Source organism: Polistes fuscatus, unplaced genomic scaffold (genome assembly GCF_010416935.1).
Source record: "Polistes fuscatus isolate 324 unplaced genomic scaffold, CU_Pfus_HIC Scaffold3, whole genome shotgun sequence".
NCBI lineage: Eukaryota > Metazoa > Arthropoda > Insecta > Hymenoptera > Vespidae > Polistes > Polistes fuscatus.
The window spans coordinates 8746840-8771798 of NW_025113107.1; the positions used below are offsets into that span (position 1 = coordinate 8746840).

The 24959-nt window shown below is 33.9% G+C and overlaps 1 protein-coding gene and 1 long non-coding RNA gene across 5 annotated transcripts in view; one reads left to right on the forward strand and one right to left on the reverse strand.

Moving 5' to 3' along the window:
- The window catches only part of LOC122520022 (LIM domain-binding protein 2), a 65977-nt gene that overhangs the window by 8326 nt on the left and 32692 nt on the right, over window positions 1-24959 (forward strand). The window lies entirely within an intron of this gene.
- Window positions 909-1232, reverse strand: LOC122520026. The gene is made up of 2 exons (XR_006304429.1): window positions 1186-1232; window positions 909-1098 (listed from the first exon to the last, which is right to left on the reverse strand). It is a non-coding gene; the product is annotated as an uncharacterized LOC122520026 (long non-coding RNA).

Here is a 24959-nt window from a genome sequence, read left to right on the forward strand (position 1 = left end):
CTTACTTACTTCCTTTAGTTGGAATCTCGATTTCTATAAGACGTACCCCGACGCGTCGTCATCCATGTTCACGGCTCGTCGAAAATAATAGCCACTTGGACAAATCAAACATTAAGCTATAAATAATGAAATTAGTGCTGCCTGTCCGAATGCAGAGCACGTGACCTCGCGAACCTCGCCAAGTGTCTGTATATTCCGTAGAGAGAGAGTCAGTCGTGGGTTCAACCGACCTACCTGCGGCTTGCACACTATCAGGATACCATCAGTGATTCTCAACCTAAGAACCTAACTAAAGTAAATCTAATACATTTTTATTCTTAACCATCTTTCTAACGAGAAATAACGTCGACAATTTTATCTCCCTCTAAAGCTCTCTCATTATTGGCTCTTTCTCTCTTTTTCTCTCTCTCTCCTTGCAGGTTAAATTTACGTGGCGTTTTACTCGCGCTTTCAAATTCTCGTCTATCGATTCTTGTCATTTACTCGTTCCCAAGTATGACTGTTACGTCATTGCAACTTGCATAATAACAGTTATCGTAAATTCGTTTATTTTTCATGAGTTTCGAAAAATTACTCTACATCATTCTCGTTGCATAATTTTTATTATTTATGAATACATATTTTTTCTTATTTCTTCTTTTTCTTCTTCTCTTTTATTTTTTTCTTTTCACTTCTCAAGTATAAAGCAAGATATTTAACTTAGTTTTTTTTTTATCAGATTAATATATTAATATCGTTATAGATGAGAACCGCGAATGATTTGCCAGTGGAAGCAGTTCGTTCGCGTTGGAGTTGGCTTGGCTGGTCTTCTCTCTTTCTTCATCCCTCTTCTTCTCTCTACACTCTCTCTTTTCCTCTCTCTCTCTCTCTCTTTCTCTCTTTCTCTCTCTTTCTCTCTCTCTCTTTTCGCGTCCGCGGATCTCTCCGTGGTCCGTGTTCTCAAGGCCGCCTCCTCGAAACCTCCTCACCGCCCTCCCCTTCCTTCTTCGTCTCTTCCTCCCTCACCTCCTCTTCCTTATTCTCTCCTCGACTTACTCACCTCCCCGTTCGTCGCTTCTATCCTCACCTCGACCTACCTCTCCTTCGTGCGTGCCGCCACTACCATCACCACACACCACCACTATTATTTCTACTACTACACTACTACTACTACTACTAGTACTACTACTACTACTACTACATTACCATCAATACTACCACCAACACACCAACGTTGCGACTCTTCTCTCAACCATCTCTCGGCTTCTGTGAGAACTTGGCGCGACGACGCGCCTCTTCCTCCTCCCCCTCTCCTCCTCCTCCTTCATTTCTTTCTCCCGCTCTTCCTCCACCTCTTCTTCTCCTACCTTCAAACTTTCGAAACTCTTCGAGCTCTGACTTGATTCTTCTGCTCAGCTTCGCCACGAGTGGAGTATCAGCGTATTTCTCCGCGAGAAGAAATTGCGAGCCACCTTGCACACGGAGCACACCCTCTCGAAAATGTCGTTTGACCAGTTCGTCTGCCAGTCCAGTCGTTGCTCTCTCTCTCTCTCTCTCTCTCTCTCTCTCTCTCCCTCTCCCTTTCTCTGTTAACTTCTTCACAAGATCATCGGAGTCTTGTGTGTGATCTCTTCTCTTTTAGATTCAGCCTTTGGGATTCCTTCAATAACGGCGATTAGCATGGAAGGAAAAAGACACTCGAGAGAGTTAATCGCCCATTCGTATCTCTTTTTTTCTTTCTCTCTCTCTCTCTCTCTCTCTCTCTTTCTTCTAAATGTATTCTTCAAACAGCTTGGGTCAACGGGCTTGAGGGAATATCGCGATACGCTTGTCTCGCGATTTGCATAAAAACGGAAGTCGCGTGCCATGCCGGAGGAGAGTTTTGACAAGCGCTTATGTATACCCGCTGCGAGATCGGATTATCACCCGTCGATCTCTTTCCTCTCCCCATCCCGCCCTCTTTTCCCCCCTCTCATCCCCTTCTCTTTTTCTTTATTATCAAAGTATGTGTCTTTCTTTCTTTCTTTCTTTCTTCTTGTTGGTTCCGGATCTTTGAACACATCACGAAGAGATTAACTTCTTCCTCGTGTCCTTTCCGTCTGGCATGATTAAAAATACACATCTTTCGTGTTAGTATTCGTACGCGACAGTGTCCGTGTTCAAATGATAAAGTAAAGAAGAAGAAGAAGAATAAGAGAAGTAGAGAAGGAGAAGAAGAAGAAGAGAGGGGTTAGATGGTTTTGCTTTATTTCTCTCTTTACCACGATCTTTTTATTTCCGAAAGACGTATCCCGTTCACCTTGAAAGGTACGTCGCGTGCCTCAGCATAGCGTCCGACTACTCGCGGATAAACCCTTCGAGAGTGAGAAAACCTCGAAAAGTCATATTATACCCGATCGCCCTGAAAAAAACAAAAAAAAAAAAAAAACAAAAAAAAAGAACGAATATTACTTTTATTATTGTTAGCTTAAACGATCGGATAATAAGGTATAAGGTGTATCTTATCTTTTGCAAAAAATAGTGCAAACTTTTATCGATATATATTATTATTATTATTATTATTATTATTATTATTATTATTATTTTGATCGACATTATTCATCATCATCATCATTGTAGAAAAGATTTTTTTCATATTTTTATATACGCGAGGATATACAATATATTATTTATTTGTAAGAAAATGTTTCTTTTGCTCGTATTTCGTGAAACGTGTCGTACCCCGTGATATTAGATTATGCGTCAAGATCAAGTATATATATATATATATATACTACGATACGCGTCTCGATTCAAGATAAATTTGTTAAAAGATTTGTTCCAAATTTGTATAGTCCAGGGGAAAAGGATTTTTACAAATATGATGATCGAATTCGCGGAAGTTTCCAGATCGATAGTGAGGATATCGTCGTCGAAGGACTTACGCCCCGTTATACCGTTTCATCACGATTACACACCCCCATCCTTTAACACCTCCCCTTTATGCCCTCTTACCCCCCCTTCCCCTCGCTTCTTTTAGTCCTAGCCAAGGAAGAAACAGCTAGTAGGGGTCGTCCAGCCGGTCGTGACGTCACGCAGTTCGGTCGTTTGTACCTTAAGCCGGATTTATTCGACTCCTTTTATCCACAGATATCATTGCGCGAGATAGATGAATACATATACACTCCTCTGTTTTTTTTTTTTTTTTTTATTTTTTTTTCTTATTTTGAACGAGTCATAACAAAAAAAAAGGGGAAGAATTATTTTTCTTGCTCCTCCTTTTCTGTTTTTATTTTTTTTTTTCCCCGATACTTTCTCGAAAACTCGTCCAACAATTGGCGCAGAAGTTAAAGACGTTTTGTCGTTGGCTGTACGTACTCGCGTGTGTGGGACGAGCGAACCATTTTGGAAACCAGTTCCGAGTGGTCCAAGTAAGAAAAAGAGAGAAGAAAACAAAAATGAGAAGAAAGAGAAAAGAAGCAGGAGAAGAAGAAGGAGAAGAAGAAGAAGAAGAAGAAAAAGAAGAAGAAGGTGGTGGTGTTGGTGGTGGTGGTGGTGGTGTGTGTGTCTCGGGGATCCGCGTGTTGCGTCTCGCTGTGATCACCTACCGAGAAATAATTCCTACGGCGTGTCTCGGGGTCATGGCAAAGTTGTACCACGAGAGTGGATGCTGTGGATGGTCTAACCTACATCTTCATTCTGCATTTTGCGCGCGACCTTCTTCCCTTCTAACTTCGTTGTGGACACCTAAGTTTAGTCTCCTTCTTCTCCCTCCTCCTCCTCCTTCCCTCCCTCCCTCCCTACCTTCTCCTCTTCTGCTCTTCTTCCTATTATTTCAAATGAACGTTCCAAAAGAAAACTTAATCTGATTAGGCTGGTAGTTTTTGAAATCATTGAATTCTTATTTCGATGATGATTTAAAAGACTCGAGAACGTATCTTCGATATCTTCATAATTCTAATCTTCGAAGTAAGAAATATCGATTCTCGGTCGAAAGATTACGTTTAATCTTTGACCTCATGGTGTTCCATCAACCAGCAGAGGCTCTTTCTTAATCCTTTTTAATGTAATTATTTGTTTAGTTTATTTTCTGTCAACTCTGATTGAATTTTTCTACTTATTCGTATCTCATTTTAGGAAAGAAGAAAGTACTTGGAATATTTAAAGTTTTGATTGTTAATTACAAAAGGATTGTTCACTAATAGTTAACGATATCAAAATTCAATTAAATAATTTATTATTATTATTATTATTATTATTATTATTATTATTATTATTATTAAAACAATCTTTTACAAAATAGTTGTGTGGCGTCCATTATACTTCTGTAACCTGTTAATTAATTTTCTCGCAATGATAAACGTTAATTTTAATATTGTTCAGTTTAGTTTGATTTAAAATAATCTTGGAAACAAGTAAATATATTTCTTTTTTCTTATATCAAATAATCGATCAACTTGAATGAATCATTCGATAGATGTTATTGCTTTTGCTGCAGTCGATTCGGTTATTTCAATCAGAAGAAGTTAAATGTTGATTTTTGAAAAATCAACCACAAAGACCATTTTTGATTCCTCGTACCCATTGTTTCCGACAACATACTTGTAGACGATCCAAGCTGGTGTCTGAGAAATTTGTCCGATCCGTTAAATCTTTGCCAGCGACGAGAACGAAAATATCTTCTTGACGGGGTGCGTTAAACTCACCAACGACGATAAATTCTCTTTTCGCCATGAATATATTGCACCAGCTTTTTATATCACGACGACATTCCAACGTAAGATGATCAGTTAGAACTCATTTCACTTTTTTCAACAATTTTTCTTTTTGTTTAATTTATCATCATCATCATCATCATCATCATCATCATCATCGATCAATAATAATTCAAACGACGATAAGAAAATATACACGTGTCAAATTTGTTGTCTTCGGTAAATATGACAACGGAGAATAAGATTGAAACGTTTGGACGATCGTAAAATGTTACTTTGACGATTTGGAAACCCTCGTAAACCTAGCTATGACTTTTACACATATAATATATCCGGATATATACGCAGTATTTCGAGGGATTTATCATTTTCATTAGAGTCTAACACTCTAACAATAAGAGAATCTAAAGATTTAACACACTCGTTGTCTAAAAATATGTTCAAATTAATTTTATTCTCTTATTTTTACAATTTCTCTATCAATCAGCGATCTCTCATTTTAATTTAATACATCAGTTTGTAGAATCTCCAGATTAACAATACACGAGGCTAAGACAATCCAACATTTATTAATGTATCGTTAAGCAATCGTTCAAACGATCAATAAACTTCCGTGTAAATTTCTACTAAAATTTTTTTTTTATTAATTGGAGAAAATACAGTCAATACCCTGCGAGAAATATAAGTAATTTGTGCTCTGATGTGATACGTCATAATGATAAATGTAAAAATATATCACCCTATTAGCATAACAAAATTATTAATTAACCAAAATCTTATTTCTAAATCAGAAGGGTAGAACCTTTTTAGTCTACCTATTAAGTCAGAGTTGTCGAGTAAATTATTTGTAAGAAGGGTTCGGATGGTTAATTAAACGATTTTTCTATCGTTCACCGTATATTAACATATGACATATATATATTATTCATTATTACGTATCGAAAGATATAGAATACGCTAAATAACACACAAATGATCAAAGTTAATATAATAAGAACACCACCTGTAGGTGTGTAAAGAGGTTCGAATTTTCGCGGGAAATGTCTTTTACATTGCTGTGATGGAACACGGAAGGTATTTATCGGTGGCCTCGACGGAGGGATCTTCTTTATGTTCCTTCTTGCTATGTCGGGGCTATAGATTCTCACGGGACGCGACGTGGCTTGTGAGAGAATATAGAAAGAGAGAGAGAGAGCGAGGGAGGGGGTGGGGAACGGGGGTGACGTGACGTGAGGTGAGGAGAGGTGCGGTGAGGTGAGGTGAGGTGATGGAGCGGGATGGGGAGGGGGTAGAAGGGAGAAGAGAGAGAGAAAAGGAGGGAAGGTTCGGGAAGGTTAGGGGAGGGATAGGGGAGGGTTAGGGGAGGACTCCTCTCCCGCAGGTTCCCACGTGTTTCCGACCGCAAGCCGCAGTTATAACGGCGCAGTCGCGGCTCCTCGAGGTCGTACTGTACGAACAAGAACAAGAAGAACAAGAAGAAGAAGAAGAAGAAGAAGAGAAAAGAGTGGAGTCGGCGCGTCGCGATGCGCCGTCGATGCGCCGAGATGATGCGACCGTCGAGAGTTCGTCGTCCTGCGCCCCTGCCACCAGGAGTCTTTGTCTCCCTCCCCCCTCCCACCCTCCCTTTCCCCTCATCCCACTCTTTTGCCTCTTTTGCTCCTTTTTTTTCTTTCATTCCATTCTCCTCTTTTTCCTTCTGGACAAGCATCGTCGATGCTACTTCCGGAAACCACGTGGATTTCTTCTAATAATCTCCTTTTTCTTAAGCAACTTCATCAGCATGCTACTAAATGATTATCTTATATGCATCTAGATTCTCGTTTTAATTATTGGTTATACTAATCCAAAATGTCATTCTTGAATGTTTTCCCTTTGAACGGTTCTCTCGTAAGTTATCTTACGTTAATTGTATCATTTAAGGTTCATTACGTGTCGATAAATGACTATTTTGATTTTGTTTGAATCTTCTTTATGTCTTCATTTAATTATTGGTTATACTAGTTCATGTCATTCGTGATATTTTCACGTTGTTGTGTTCTATCGCAATTAATCTTATATTATTCTATTTAAGTTCATTAGTTTAATAAGTTATATTTTGATTTTGTTCCAATCCCTTTTTTTTTTTTTTTTTATTGTTGATCACATTATTGTTGATTCATGCCATTAGTGATTTTATAAAGTTGTTATCTTCTAATACATTTTACAATTAGTGTACTAATAAAGCTTCGTCAGCTCAATAAATGACACTTCGATTTTATTACAACTTTTTTGTTGTCTTCATTTAAATCATTTACGATCAATATTATTTATAATGTGTCTTTTTATTTAATACTTTAATAATATTTTTCTTCGTTTAAGCATCAATTAATTTTGATCTAACATTGATACTTAATATATAATTTGTCAATGTTACGTCACAAATGACGCATGACCGATAAAAGTTAATATTCTTTACCAAGTTGTCAGGTAATTTCTTATCTTTCTCTTTCTTCAGATAAAACACACGTAACGTTTTGTTTTTCTTACTTACTTTCTTCTATTATTTCTTTCTATCTTGTTATATTTTTTTCTTTCCCACGTTAAAATGTTCAAACTTTTCTGATAGACCTACTAAATCTTGAGTTATCTTTTTTTCTTTTGCGCTGAGATACCTCGATCAACCTTTCGGATCTTCCTTAATCTATCTCAGCGCATCCACCTCTACTAGAATGAATGATCTTCCTCCTTGGGTAGGTGGGGGTGGGTTGGGTGTGTTCGTGCGTACCGCGTTCCGACCAAGGCCGGCCATTTCTCTCTCTTTCTCTCTCATTCTGGCTTCTTTTAACTCCGTTCAGCTTGGATTCCCTTCACCCTAGATTTGCAAGGATACTAAATAACCCATATATACCAATAAAAGAAGAAATAAAAAATAATTATCCTTATAATCGTAGGATTAAAAAGAAAAAAAGCAGATGAATAGTATTATTTAAAAGCAAACTCGAATCTACGCTACGCCGTTAAAAAGAAAAACAAAAAGTACACACTTTAGTGAATAGAAGAAAAAAATGCAATCATACGTCATTTGAAGAAACTTGAAATTTTCAGTAACCATTTATCACAATTTTCAGCTACAAAATGATCGTAAACATGGGTACGATAAAACAATACTTTTTGATATATATAATTCATTCCTATAATACAATCCTATGATATTCATATATCGTTGAAAATTGCACGCGATGGTCAATCAGTTAAAATGATCTCGCCTCAAAATCACGCTTCGCAAAAATGTTCGCAACAAAAATATTTAATGTATTTATTCATATTTTAACCGATCGCGTAGGTAAGTAATACTTGATTCGCAAGAATATTGAAATTATCGAAGACGAAAAATGTTTGATAATAAAATATCCATAGATTAACGTTAATTAAATTTAATATAATACTATAATAGATTAAAACAGTATATATATATAAAGTATTTATTGTACATTAAATATTGAATTAAATCGATGAATCGGTGTTAAATCATAATAGAAACTTCAATGTAATATCTCAAAACAAGTTAAGATGATCGCGTAGTAAGATGATAAAAAGTTGCTAACCCGTTCAGAACCAATGCCCGTACGATAAGTTTTCCTTTCGTTTTGCTTTCTTTACAACAACCCGATTCATTATCTTCGACCGCAAAGCAGCCGGAAACTCGATGACGGGGCGCGACGTTATTTGCCTGCTTGCACGCGTAATCGGAGGGACGATAATACTACTGATTATGGATAAACGTTATAATTTAATGGGTTCGCGTACTTTCTCTCTCTCTCTCTCTCTCTCTCTTTCTCTCCCTCCTCCTCTCTTTTTCTTTCTTAAGCGTACCTACATTTATAGATATTCGATAAAATCATGGAAATCCTTGCTCCTCTAACAGCAAGTTCCCGTAATTCCTCTCAATTTTCTGCGATAATAGTCTTAGTTAGTACTTATTTTTCGATCTTTCATGTGTAGTAATTGAAATCATCGTTGACCGTTTTTTTTCCTCTCTCTCTCTCTCTCTCTCGCTCGCACACATACACACGCACACACAGAGAGTATATACACGACGTGACGACAGGAAAAACGATAGAGAAAAACAGGATTTTGCGCTATCGATAAGACGACTACGTGTATGCCGGTAACTGTTTGCTATAGTGTTTCTTGATTTTCGAACTTTTCTTAGATGTTTGATTTTTATTATATAAAGTATTTCGTCGATGTTCTAGACAAATTTTTTCCGATTTTTCCGAATAATTTTCACAGATGTGTTTGAATTTTGATCGTTAATATAAATTCTTTCTAATGTTAACAAAAATATTGAGAAATTATTTTACGAAGCGTTTAGAAGTAGAGTACAAATGCGCATGGAAATTTACTCGCATTCGTATACGAAAAAATATTCAAGTTATTCATTATGAATATAGAAATAAGTTAGATATAATAAATAATTGCGCAATTGGTTTAAGGATGATTTGTCGGTACAATCGAAAACAAAAGTTAATGACATTTTCATCAAATCCATATCTCTTAATATCTGTTGAAATAGATGATTTAAACCAACTAATTTTTTTTTATAATTGAAATTTTGATATAAAGTTTCTAAAAGAATGAAATTTAGTGATCATTTTAATAATATTAACATAAAAATCTCAATTTAAGTGAAAATTGTAAAATAACTTTTGTTTGTGACTGTATTTTACAGTGAGTTATTTTACAATTTTCACTTAAATTGAGATTTTTATATTAATATTATTAAAATGATCACTAAATTTCATTCTTTTAGAAACTTTATATCAAAATTTCAATTATAAAAAAAAAATAGTTGGTTTAAATCATCTATTTCAACAGATATTAAGAGATATGGATTTGATGAAAATGTCATTAACTTTTGTTTCCGATTGTACCGACAAATCATCCTTATAATTTGCATTTCGCGTATCGTGTTTTGTATAAATTTTACTAACCACAATATTTTCGTTATATTGTTTATTTCCGGATACAATTTCACATAATATTATAGATTTAATTCGTAAAGGAAATAGTACTAAAATAGTAGGGCGAAGGAAGGGGGAGAGCATGTATGTAAAGATATCGAAAATGATCCTTCCACGTTGAAACAGTACGCGTAGCAGTACGTCGTTGTCTAGGTCGATATAGTTGAGAGTCTTGGGTGAAAGTTTCTTGTTGCGTCTACGCCCTTAATTCGATGCTTGCTTTTCTCTATGCTCTTTCTCTCTTTCTCTCTCTCTCTCTCTTTCTCTGTCTGTCTGTCTGTCTGTTTGTCTGTATCTGTCTGTGTGTGTGTTGTGTGGTGTGTATGGTGTGTGTATGTATAATATGGGTATGTGTGTGCAATACGAACAGAGAAAAGAAGAGAGAGCTAGAAAGAGAGAGAGAGGGAGAGAGAAGGAAGAGAAGTTTCTCGACACCGACAAAAGTTGTGCGCAAATTCGCGCCAACTTTGTACGTACAATTGCGTATATGTATATGCGTTTGTGTGTGGGTGCATGTATGTGTATATCTGCTATACTTAAGTTCGTATACGTTTATAGATAATTTTCTATAGGTATATACATTCATAGATATATTTATATATATGTATATGTGTGTGTGTATTGCGTAAGAAATTTGCCAACCGAACTTCAAAGTACCCGCGCGATATTACGTTCATATCAAAGATTAAAATTGTTTGAGGGTTCCAGCTTAATGATAGGCTAAAAAGCCCTCCCTCCCTTTCTCCGTCAGTTTTCGTAACTCGTAACCGACTTCGATTTCATTAAATTATTTTTCTTCTTTCTCTTTTGCTACTCTACTACTTATTTGCATCTTCGACGTTTTAAATAAAATACAAAAACGCTCGTATTTAACATTAAGCCGGTATTGGACGACCGATGTTTCTTTTTTTTTTTTTTATATTACTTAAAAAGAAAAAGTGTGCTAAAGAGATAACGAAGTTAAGAAAATATTTAGAAAAAAGTAGAAGAAATTAATATAAATCTTGAACATTAGGATTTGAATGAGTTCTATCGATTTATCATGCACAAGTCTATTATATGCAATTACTTTTTGCGATCGGTTCGATATCTTACAGATCCTCGTTAATAAAGGTTGCAGTAAAGTTTCCGTAAATAATTTTTTATGTGTACGCACGCGTTAGACGGAGTTTGAAAGATAATTATTGATGATATCATTTAACTCCCGACATTTGTTCAAAGTCTACTTTGAAAAAAAAAAAAAAAAAAAAAAGTCCCTTCGCGATGAGATAAAGATTAAGAAAAAAAACCTGTTGGAAAAGGAATTTTCAATACTTACACAAAAATTTATTTACACGTGTTTATCGATTACAATGTGTGTGTGTGTATTAATACTGTTTGATATTCTTTCGGAGACTCGTTCATTTGGTAGGGAGATTTTGATTGATGACCATGACCACCGATAAGCTAGTTTACGAGGTATTGTTATAACGGGTCCAGGGCCAACGCATATATACGATTCTGTCTCAGGATAAAAACGCACACATTTCACTTGCTATCTTTTTCTTCTTTCTACGCCTACGCCATGTGAACGAAATACGATTAATTAATAACTACGAAAAACCTCTCGGTACATTCGTTCTACGAAGAATTAGATTTTCGTCTAATAATAAAAATGAAATTTATACTATCTTATGGGGAACGCAATTTTTGGTATCATTATAGTTAACAAAATTATGAATATTAATAAATAGAGTTTACATATTTATACATTATTTAATAATAATAATAATAATAATAATAATAATCATATTTTAATCATATTATAATTATATTATAATTAAATGAATATAACATTATTATGATAATTGTAGTATATAATAACTATTTAAAAGTAGACCATTAAATGCGAAAATCACGAACAACGTAAAATACGCAAATAAATAGTATTAGTAAGGACCATAATTTTTGTTAGCATTCTTTCTTACCAATTTACTCATTTAATTTACTTTCCGTGCGTTATACTAATAAGAATATTTTTTAAATGATCAAGTACTTCTGAAGTTTCTTCTGAACCGATGAAAAAGTGTTCTTAGAAATTATCTAAAAAAGTTAAATCGTTTAAAGTACTAATTTTACATATTCGGAATAATATATGTCGAGTCATATTAAACGTAAAACTTGAAATATAAAATTTTGTTCACGTATCGTCGTGATTTTCATATCGGATAAAATTCTAACTGAAATTCTAATCTTTTGTTTTCTTTTTTTCTCTCTTCCTACTCTTACTGTTTAATCAAAGAATGTGTCCTCGTATCTTCTGACGCACGTTCATACGCGAACGTAACACGCACGTACCACAAGTAGCAGTAGGAGGAGTAATGACATAACCTTTTATCAACCGATTAACCCTTGATCTTACGATACGACGAGTTCTGTCACGATCTGGGAAACACCTGATGTTATTTTCTACGTCACTTTCCATATATTTCTATCTCATTCTCTTTCATTTCGTTATTGCTGATTTGACAGGATATATTTTCTGATGTCATCAAACATACAAAGGTTGAGATGGAACAAATATTTATGCAATTTTCTAAATTTGAATATTTTTCTTGCGTTTTTTTCCTCTTCTTTTCCCCAGTTTAAATTATTAATTCTTACGCGTCTTTAATTTTTTCTTACTTTTCAAACTATTTAAATAATTTATAAACATGACTTTAGCACTAAATTATGAAAATTTCTTCTTATCTTTAATATATTCAGAATTACGTATTTAAGTATTCAGGTATATCAAATAATAATAATAATAATTGCGTTATAGTATCTTTAATCCTCGATTTATTATTCATCGTATTTGAATGTAATTGTTACCACGTGATTTTATGAAAAAATTTGATTTTTTTTCTTCGACACTTGACTTTTTTTTTCTCATTTGATTTCAATTGCATAAAATACTAATTCGTAGCAAAGGAAGTATTCTGCTGAGTATTCTGCTGCAGTATGCTGCAGTATCAGTCGAGATTGAAGAATTTTTAAAGATTTTTCATTACCAATCGATCTAAATTGTTCGAGATTAAGGAAATAGTAAGGAAATTTCTTCGTTATTATCTTACAAATTAATCGACTATTAAATAACAATGCGTTGTCGTCGTGGTCGTCTTCCTATTGATTCAATCGGATGGTTTATAGCCCTTTGAATAACCAACTCGATTCGTCTTATTAATTATGAGATGAAATTGCCTACAAGGTGTAATTAAACGCATTGATTTATCGATGATATCAATTGACTTATAGCCACGTAACATACTAATGCTAAATTATAATAATCTTATAAATTATTTTCTATTATCATTTGTATCAAGAAAAATAATAAATATTGAAACCGTTAAACATTATTTTTATGAAGGTAGTTTCGATTTATTAAATAGTTGAAATATTTTCACTTTTTTCTTCCCTCGAAAAATAAAAAAAAAAAATAAAAATTAAATTTCGACTAGAAAATAATAATAAAATATAAATAATAATAGTAAATATAATTTTCATATGAAACTATTCGCAAATTTCATTCCTTGTAATTGTCAAACAAAAAAAAAAGGAAAAATGAATATTTTCGTGGAATATAATAAATCACTATTACAAATTAATTATTCAGTAATGTTTTTTCGAATTGTCACAGGTGTCGATACGGAAAAATTACTTTTGCGGTAAAAGAAAAACGTTCGAAGTTCTGATAAAGGGTAATAAAAGGCTAGGCAGAGACGCGCACTTTCAAACATTTATACTTTCCATAATCTTTGTAAATATTGAACAATAAAATGATAAAGAAAACTAACGCGAAAACGAAATATGAATATTATTTATTTTCTTGTTAATAAATATTTAATATTACTAGTTCTTTCATTATTGTCGTTTCTCGATAAATAGTAAATCGATAAAGGAAACTCGAGGAAAGGATCGAAAATCGATTATGTGAGAACGATTCGACCTCGAATCGAATTCAAATTACGCTTCCTGGCTTCTCTCTCTCTCTCTCTCTCTCTCTCCCTCCCTCTTTCAGCTTCCCTGTGCGGCGGCTCTCTGCGGTCACGGAATACCACCCTTGGTATCGGGATTACACGGTAGTGCCCTGTTAATAGTTGGTTACGTCTTTATCCTCAAAAATTGCTCAGTGTACCCACAACTCGCGATATTCAGCCACGCGCCGATAAAATATTCGATGTTTTATCTCATTCTATCTCTTTCACATTTGATCGAATCTTCTTCTTCCATTCTTCTTTTTTTTCGATCTAGTTAACAATTTTGTCAAATGCATTATATTTCGCTCTAACTTAGAAATATATTTGATATAAAATACAACAATTCAATATACGTAACACATTGGTTTCGCATTATTACGGGATTCCTTTTTTTTTTTTACAATATGTAAGCACACGTATTAAACGTTGATATATTTTATTTGTCATTGTTTATTTGTTTTCATATTGGTCTAATTTCCAATTAAACACATATAATAATGTTTTATGCAAAATCAGATCAACAATCACTCTGTCTCACTCTCTTGTCTCTCGTAAGACAAGTAATATGAATGTCGAGGTTCAATGTGTTAATGCAACGATTAAAAAATGACAAACATTCGTTCGGATATTTATAAATTTTGTTTGAAGTTAATTTCTTAGGTGATCGTAACAAAGTATAATTTTATGAAAAAACATGACGAGAGCGAGATAGAAATCACAGTTGAACGAAATTATTGAAAGTTTTAGTGTTAGTTATGGTGTGTGTTCGTGTGCGTGTATCTATACAAGATATACATCGATCGATAGTTATTATGAGATGCGTTTGCTTATGAAAGGATGAGTGGGAATGTAACATGAGAGTGTTCGAAATATCGTAAACGATTGTTAATTAATCGAAGAAAATGTATATTTTTAAGGCACGGAGTATAAATTCGATGTATCGTCCTCTTTGAAATTCTTCTGTCGATACTTGTTTATATTATGACTTTCAGAAGGAAGAAATTCTATTTATTTCGAATATTATGTGCGTTACATATATGTGTAGCCGTTTGAAAGTCATATAAACTAGAATAAATAAAAGAAATTTGAAGCGACTTTCATAGAGGACAACGTGCCAGTCTTACGGCGGATTTCGAAGAGGATGGGTGTGTTGAACTTGTACTACCTGCTTTTAAAATATATTATACATTCCTTTCGATTAATTATCAATCAATTAAGGTAAATCGAACGCAGTACTTTACTCTATTAATATTTTCGATTGTTTAAATTAACAATAAAATACATTTTTTTTAACGTTTTATTGACACATGATGTCTTTGAATTAAAAATTTTCGTCTAATAAAATATCAGATCGAAATTGTTTAATATTCGAAGTATATTAATAGATACTTCATTTTTATTTTTAAATGTACTTTCTATTGTTTGTACTTTAATCCGTATTAAAATGATTTTGATACTAAAAAATATTTAATTAACAGAGAAGACAAAGGATAACCAATTGTTAGACACGAAAGAACTGAATAATCATTCTGTTTTTATAGTTATACCAACACGTACGATTTTAATTGACGGGCGTTTTTTTTTTACATTATTTTCGTATCCGTTTAATTCAATTGTTAAAAAAGCTTTCATATGAAGCTCATTAAATATGTGATTGTGTATTTATTTCAAGATTGGTTTCATCCGAAAGACACCATATCAATAATTTTCAAACAAAAATCTAGTAAACGTAATGGTATACGATTTTCAGTGACACCCACTGTATACATGAATCAATTAATTATTTTCCATACGATAATATAATACGACTTTCGCTATTATCACGCATAGAACCGACGCAAATTCTTTTTTTATTTTTATACACGTTCATTTGAATCACTTCAATGTTTCTACATTATAGTCAAAAATTAGAAATAATCGTGATCATGCATTTCACAGATTAATTTTCGTTCGTATATTTCGCATTTTATCCGAATCCATGTTATTGCCACTAAAAGCGTTTACGCGACACTTTAACAAGGACGATAAAGTAACAGCAAGGTACAGTCATTGATAAAAAGGGCCACGTGATGTTGTAAGTCGTAGGAAAAGCGAGAGTTAGCTATTATGGGTATCAATGAGCTTTTCTTAATACTTTAGTCATAGTAAAGAGATTTCCTACCATAAAATAGATTTACTTAGTGGAAGAAAGACCTTAAAACGAGAAGAAGAAGATGAAGAAGATGAAGAAGAAAAAGAAGAAGAAGAAGAAGGCGGTCGAGAAGGAGGAGGAAACATTCCTAAGTTCGAATTTATGTCACTCGTTTAATTTGCCTGTTGAGTTGTTGCTTTTTGGTAGAAAAACATCCTATGATAGTAAAGTTAGAGTCTCATCAAAGACACTAGCTAAACATATATTTGAACATTTTCTTCTTCTTCTCAAAGTATTCTCCCTACTTTGACACAGAATGATACATATAGACATATATAGATCAGCAGTATATATTATACATAGGTGTATACACGTAGCAGAAGCGGGAGCACTGGTATGGCGTTCCGTATAGGAGGTTTACCTATATTTAGACCGATAAAAATACCATTGCGCCTCCCGCATGACGGCCTCCTGGCCCGCCATTCCCGATTTAAACTTATACCAACTTCGACCGACACACAGTGGACTCAAAGTTTTCTCTCTCTACTTCAGCCTTCATCGTCTTCATCGTCTTTATCGTTTTCTTCTTCTTCTTCTTCTTATTCTTCTTCTTATTTTTCTTTTTCTTTTTCTACTGCTTCTACTGCTTCTACTTCTACTTCTGTTTCTTCGTTGCTACTGTTTCTGATACTTGTCTCTGATGATGCTCCTCCTCGTTCCTGCTTTTGCTACTGACTCTCTCTCTGATACTGCAAAGTCGCACCTCGGTGACCGTAAATTCGTAGAAACAAATAGCCTCTCTACCGTGAAATGACGATCAATTATTCGACCCCGTGAAAGTTCCTCTCGAAATACAGCAGCAGCATCGATTAAACCCGGGGTTTCCTTCAAAATTCCTATCATAAATGTTTCTTTCCACCTTTTCTCGATGGAATGATTTTTCTTTGGAAAAGATTTTTTCTTTTTTTTTTTTTTCAATGCGTTTTTATTTATTTTTATTCTTTTGTATTATTATCGTCTTTGGCAAAAATAGATTTTCGGATTATAACCGGTCTCCTCCTTCCAAAAATTTATATTTTTCTTTAGAAGTAAATTTAGATCTAAATCGATTTGATATTTATTATTTAAAAAGGTAATAATTTTAAATATTTATATAATATATTTTAATTTTTTATTTTTTAATTCTTTTTTAATTTTTTTTTTTTCAATTCTTTTTATTTATTTATATAATAATTTTAATTATCGATCGTTTGACAAATCATGTCATCGTTTAAAGTATTTTAGAAATAATCAATTTATGTTAGAAGAAATAATCAATAGGATGAAAACATGATTCCATATTCGAACGATAGATATAACGAAGACGAGCGTGATAATCATTCTCAATAACAGACGTTGTTGATGTTGACGTGGTTCGAAAACAAGAAGAAAATAAAATTAAAAAGAATATCAGTTTTCGAGATGTGGAGCCATACGTAGGAACGAACAATGATCGTCTTTATCCTAAATGCATTGCCGATCTTCATCAATTAAGATTATTCGAGACGCAATGATCATCTGTATCATCAAAATATACAGGAATTTGTTATTTTTCTATGGGTTGTATGGACAGACGTCATAATTTAGTTGGAATACGACAAATAGGAGAACAAAAATATTGTTTCCTCAAATAAAACAAACCAAAAGAGATGAATCGAATAAATTGCTAGCATCAAAATTGTAACTTTTTCGTTAAAAGTTACAAAATAAATAGAAAGATGGAATTATTTTTGTAAATTAATTCAAAATGTCGTTCGAAAAAACGAACGGCATACGAAAAAAAAGAAAAAAGTACAATCATTTAAAGGAATGCATGCATGATTCACGAGAGAGAGAGAGAGAGAGAGAGAGAGAGAGAGAGAGAGCCATCATTTGTCAATTTTATTTCAAAATTCAAATTCAAACGTTTTGAAAGCTGTCGAGAGAGCAGCATGGGTTCATACGATTACATTATTTCATTTGGTCGTTTCCATTCTTTTCGACGACCTTGACAAAACAACACCCAATGTGACTGAAAAAAAAGAATTTTTTTCACCACATAAAAAAAAAGAAACTTATAAGTGAATAGAAATTTATTCCGAAATGCTTTTAGATGGCAGGGGGTTTTTAGAGATAGATAAAGCCATTCAAAGGGAATTCCATGATTCGTCATTCCTCCGCGTTTTTAGTGTCCTTTTTCATCTTAGGACTCGAGAAGAACGACTCGTTCGTGAAGAAAAATGACATTGACGTTGTCGAGACGGTGTCAAACGTCGTCCCAAAAGTTGTCATCGCTAGATAGACGTTAGACAAGTTTTCTAACGAGCCTCGCAGTTCAAGAACGCGTTCCCGGCTTAGAAACTATCGGGATGATGAGGGGGAAGAGAGAGAGAGGATGACGGTGGAGGGGGTATTGGTGGGAGGAGGAGGTGGAAGAAGAGGAGGAAAAGGTGCCTTGAGCATTTTTTCTTTTAGTGTCATCATCGTTGTTATTGTTATTATTATTATTATTATTATTATTATTATTATTATTATTATTTTATGGGAAGTATAAGGATGTAGTTTTCTTAACGAATGGTGATCTTCGTTCTTTTTCGCGAGTTGTTACTTTGCTTCGCGATATAATTCCTAACTCCTATCTTTAAACGTGATTTCGAGAGAGTTATTTCTCGATGTAGGAGATAAGATTACGCAATCTTTCACAGATAAATAGATATTCTTTATTTATTAATTTATATTACTTTCTATTATTTAATTTCTTTCTTCTATAGCGACGATGAAAACTAACTGCGATCATTTTACTATTCTTTAGGACTCCCGAAACGGAGTTTCGGCTTCTTCTTGGCTATTTTGTCTTCTTTTAATTTTTATACTAACCACTATAATTATACTAAGCCACTGTTTTGCAGTATAACGCGACAAAAATAGTAAAATATTTTATCTAAAATCGTGGTTATCGCATTATCTTTTCAATTATTTTTATGCATTATACGTTCGACCTGCTGTTTACAAGTGGTTTTACGGTTATGGGGTGATCTTTAAAAGGAACTAAACAATTTAGTTAATTAAGATTTGATTAATACAAACATTGCTGAACAGTTTGGTATATACATTTTTTGTAAAGAAAAAAGAAAAAAGAAAAAAAAAAACACTTTTAGCATTATATTAAAAAATAGTAAAAGAATTCTAAGTGAATCTTATTATTTTTTAAAAAGTTTGTAATCCCTGTTAAATTATCCGAAACGGAATTCTGACAAGGGCACACCTTTGTAATCCTTGATCTAAGTCATTTAACCGAGCAAAATTTTTTTTTGATAACGTCCTATTGTCATATCTGTGAATAAGATAACCTTTTTATTATTTCATTTTTTTTCCTTTAAATATATTCTTTTTACTTTTATATCATTGAATATTTGTAAATTGTCGTGCGTAAGTAAATCTGATGGATAAATTTGTAATAAACGTTAAGATGAGATAACGTCTGGTAATTCTAAAGTTATGAATCAGACATTTGGTTGATTTCTTTTCTTTTTTTAATAAATTCTTTTTAGCTTAAAATTATTATTGAATATTTGAAAATTGTCAAATGTGAGTAAATCTGATGCCTAAATTTGTAATAAACGTTAAGATGAGATAACGTCTGGTAATTCTAAAGTTACGAATCAGACATTTGGTTGATTTCTTTTCTTTTTTTTAATAAATTCTTTTTAGCTTATTTAAATTATTATTGAATATTTGAAAATTGTCAAATGTGAGTAAATCTGATGGCTAAATTTGTAATAAACGTTTAGCGGAGGTAATGTCTGATAATCCAAACGTTCGAGCAAACTCGTTGGAGCGTACGCTAACAACAACGTTGCGCGATTACTCGCGAGCACGTCCTCGGCGTTCTTCGTTGCGCAATGATAACGATGACAAAGGCTCTGTGCGACAACAACAACGCGATAATAACGACGGTAACGAACGAAGCTTTTTCATAGAAAACGACTTTTATCGTCTAGAGAGAAGAGACTCGATTTGAACTCGAGTCTAGTCGAACATGTCGTTGGTAGAGTCTTTATTACATTTTTCTTCGTCATATTTTTTTTTTCTTTTTCATTCTCATTTTTCTACTCTATTTCTCTTATTCTAACACTAGTTGATTATATAGATCAATACAAGATGATCTTTAATTATCTTTTAATTACGATGGTAAAAAAAACCCATATCGTAGTTGCAGAAATCGAAGATTTTCTTATTTTTTTTCTTTATCAACATATAAAAAAACATTTTCCAGCAATTACGACAATGGTCTCATTGTAAATCAATAAAGTATAGATAAATAAAATTCTATGATTCATTTGTTATTTCAATTATTTACGTTATTAAGTATATCTGTGACATCCTTGGAAACGAGGGACATACGTGAGAATATGTGAGAAGGCATTCGTAAAAAAAAGTAATTGGAATCCTTAAAAGGAACAGTAATAATAAAAAAAAAATGACAATTAGAAAAAATATCGTAAAATAAATTAGAATAATTTTCTTTTTTATTAATTTAGATCACAATCGTAATTACCGCATATCGATCATTATAAAAACGGAATACATTTTCTTAGGAAAAATATTTTCTATATGTTATTTAATAATTAAAATTTGAAATCTTATTATTGTTCTCTCATCGAATGATTTCTCATTATCATCATCATCATCATCATCATCATCATCGATAGAAAGAGATATAGATAGAGAGGAGTTGGGGGAGGTTGTGGGTGGGAGAGAGAAGGAGAATTTGTCGTGGCGAGCTAGGGCAGGTTGATGGTTGCGTAATTAGACGAGGTTAGGCTAGGCGTTGGCTGGTGTGGTGGGGGTATTCTCTAGCGAGTTACGCTCTTGCTATATACAGGCCTCTTTCGACCACGATCATGGCTCGATACGCGCCACGATACCCGTATGAGCCTCATCGCGCTTTGCTTCTCTATGCTTCTAAGCATATACATACATATATCCATATATACATACATATACACACATATACACACATATATACATACATATATACATATACACATATGTACACATATACATATATATATATATATATATATCATGTATATCTCTTGACGTATATTAGAAACGTGTAGGTGTACGCGTTACTTGTATATATGTGTGCGCGCGTGTACGAGTCTCTCTCGTTCACGTCCGTTGTAATGGAGATACACGATTAGTATACTTATACAGACGAAAGAAGTTCATATACTATTCTCTTTTCTCTTTTCTCATTCTCTTTCTTATTCTCTTTCTCTTTCTCTTCCTCTTTCTTTAGCAACATGGATGGATTGCGTAAACGATTGACCGACGTGCCGCTATTTTACGCGACATTTCGTCGTCTCACCTATCCTCTCTCTTCTCTTTCTGTTACTTCATGACTGACGTGCGATGCAGATTTGTCATAGACTCTTACGAGCGAATACAAGATTTCTTCTTCACTCTCTTTCTTTCCCTCTTTCTCTTTCTCTTGCTCTCTCTCTCTCTCTCTCTGTTTTTGCACGTGTGTATTTGTACATTTATAGGTAGAATATTTCGCTTACCGTTCGTTCGGTTGTCCTTCCTTAAAAGTATCGTGTGTAACTCTTTTACAAATGAGCAATAACTTGTAACTATGTGATATTAACGTTATCTTTCTTTAAGATGAAATTTGAACACAATTTTGAGCTGTACGAGTTAAAAGTCAAGTTAAATGAGTTAAAAAGTTATATAAATATTCTATATTCTCTCTTATATTAGCATTTTCTCTTTCTCTCTTTCCATCTCTTTTTCTTTTTCTCATCTCAATTTCGAATGTTTTATTTATGATTTGTAAATAATTCAGTATTTTTTTTTTCTTCGATTTATAACGAAGAGATTATTATCAAATAAACAAGATTTATTTACATACATATGGTATATCAGTTTCTAAGTCTTTAGACGTTAATTTACGATTAATTGATTTAATCGCGATCACGTTTAATTATCTTAACTATGAATATTTTATATACATCATAGTTAATTGAAATCAATTAAAACTTATGGAATAATCGTATTATTCGACTCATATACGCAAATTCACGTATACATTATTAAATCTGTCGTATTTATATTAATTTATTGATAAATCGTCGTAGAATGTTACCAACGTTACTCGTGTTATATAGAAAATTTGTGACGAAGTGAATATTTTGTCGTTGTTATTACAGACGATGATGGGTGGATAGGAGGAAAAGAGGTGGGGGGAGGAGAGATTAAAGTTTTTAGCTCAAAGAAATAAACACGCGCGCGTGTTTGGATGAAATGGCGAACAGCTACGCACGATTACGTTGGTTGGTTGGTTGGTAGCTTGCTTGCTGACTCGAGTTCTCGCGCTTATGCTTGCTGACTCGAGTTCTCGCGCTTATGCTTGTTGCTGGAACACACGCGATTCTGGTCGAAGATTGCGTAAACGATTGATTGACTGACTGACGGACGGACGTCCCCCCGACCAATGGTATTTTTTTTCTAAACTCGGTCGTAGTATGCTATAGCTTCTCTCTCTCTCTCTCTCTCTCTCTCTCTCTCTTTCTCTCTCTCCCTCATACTCGCGGAATATGCGAGAAGCTAGGAAAAATACTACGTTCCTTCCTTCAAACGTTTTGTTCATTTATTCGTTGGTTGGTTGGTTGGTTGGTTTATTGGTCTTTTGCTCTTCCATTCCGATTCTTATCATTATTGGTGTATGGATTCGCGAGGGTAAGCCAACGTGTATTTACTTCGAACGAGGTCATACTTTTATAAAAAATGTACGACTTTCGTTCGCTCGATAAAACGAGATTTATTCTCATGTTTTCCATTTCCAATCTATCGATGTGAATTTTTAGAAATGTTCGACCAAAGAATAGATTAGGTATCTATCTTTCTCTTTCTATCTTTTTTTGTTTCTGTTTTTTTTTTTTTCTACATATTCTTTATGATGTCTTTTTTTTGATCGATCAACGAAACCCTTCAGTTTAACTCTTCGTAATAAGCAATGAATATTGAAATTATTATACGAAGATATATTTACATTCAAGTTCAACTAGTTTTCCGTTCTCATACGAGAACGTAATCACATCATCTAGTGTTCCTTTAATTCTCAACAAACTTGCAGTATCTTAGTTATTTTGGATAATTATGATTCGTTTCATAATCCTTATCACGATGTGTATCGTAAATTCATTACCGTTTTGCTTGAATAATTTAAAGCAATTATGAACAAATCAAGAACTGCAACCAGAAAGGGGAAGAAAAGGGAGAGAAAGAAAGAAAGAAAGAAGAAATAACAAATCTAGTCGGTATTCGCGATCAAATACCAGAGGACCCGTTTCTTCAACAGCGGACAAGAGAATGTGAAAGTGTTTCTCGCGGCGGTCACTTATTGCGGTCGTTGTAAAATTTCCAAGCATTTATCACCGTCAGACCATCATGAGAGTTATATGTATGTACGCATATATCTATGTATACGTATATAATATATGTATGCATTTACAAAAGAACAAAACATTTAGTAGAAAACCACGTGGGGAAGAGAAAATATGAGAGGGAGGAGAAAAGGGTTTAGAAAGAGAGAGAGAGAGAGAGAGAGGAATATCTAGATGAATGTGGATGGTCGTGTTCACGAGCTCTTTAGGCAGGTTCAACCTGGATTGGTGGGCTCGCATCGGCGTACAAGTGCAGCTCGATTATTTTTGGATTCGCTCGGCCGTACCGAACGATTATTCCTTCGCTAAATCATAACTCGCCTACCGAGTTTTCGAGGAAGTCCACGTTACTACGAATGAACAGGAATAAGACGACACGCCGATAGAAATTCGACTAACCATTTTCTCAAGTTTTTAAATCACGACGCGATTAATTTAGTCTCTCGGGCAAACGTTACGGTTGGATTCATTTTTGATGTCTAATTTTTGTTTTTGCTTACTTTTTTTGTTAAAGGTATCTTTAATTGATTAACACGTAACGTTACTCGCGACCGTTCGAGTTATTATTGGTTAATAATTTAAATAGAAAATTATTTACATTCAATGTTATTGCTTTTTTTCGTTAGAAAATTAACAATGATTATTGTGATGACGAATATTGTTTTATTTTATTATTAAAGCAAACTAATCGATTGATATTATCTACGTTCGATAGTTAAAAATATTAATTTTTTTGATGCATAAACCGGTTACTCGCGTAAATAGGAATATATATATATAGATTGTCGATAGGTTTTAGTATTAAAAGAAATTTTTCTTCTACAATATATTCCCATCCCATTCAATAGACCAGACCATCTTAGCGAATCTCAATGGGATACTAATTAACGTGACGTACCAAGTTGTCACATCTTATTCACTCCTTAGTAAAATCCCAACGACAGGGGAATGTAAACGCACGTACGGAAAAGTTTTATTACATATATGGAAACTGGAAAAAGTTGTCTTCTTAACCATTGACAAGGAAGAAAGTAAAAAAAAAATGAAGAAAATTCTACGTCCGATTGGAAATTTTATCTTAAAAGTGTCTAAATAGGAAAATGAGGAAAATGAAGAGAAGGAGGAAGAGGAGGAGGAGGAGGAGGTGGAGGAGGAGGAGGAGGAGGAAATTCGTGTAGCGCAATGTCCTTCGATCGTTTAATCTTCATCGGTTGTCACCTTTCAACGATCATTCCTCTCTTGCTATCCTGTCACTCTCAGCTTATCCTCATCAACTTGGCCGCTCATAATCGATTCTCTAATACGAGTCTTGCATCCTTGGAATTCCGTGGCAGCCAAGTGAAATTATTCATCCTTCTCCCCGTGTAAGATCAAACGACTCGAAGTTAACAGGTGTTTCAACGTGAGGCTTCTTGATACACGTTCTCGTAGAAGCAAGCAAGCAAGCAAGCATATAAGAAAGAGAAAGAGAGATAGGAAAACAAAGAGTGGAAAGAAGAAGAAAGGAAGGCTGGCTTGTTTCGCTTATCAAGCTTCTGGACTCTGGTAAGTTAGCCTAACACGTAGTAGTCCTTGGCATAGGATCTTTATCTTCCATTCTCGGTTACGCACTTCATACGCGTCTCTCAGGAGGTGGAAAAGGTAGAAGTTGTGGTATTCTCTCTCTCTCTCTCTCTCTCTCTCTC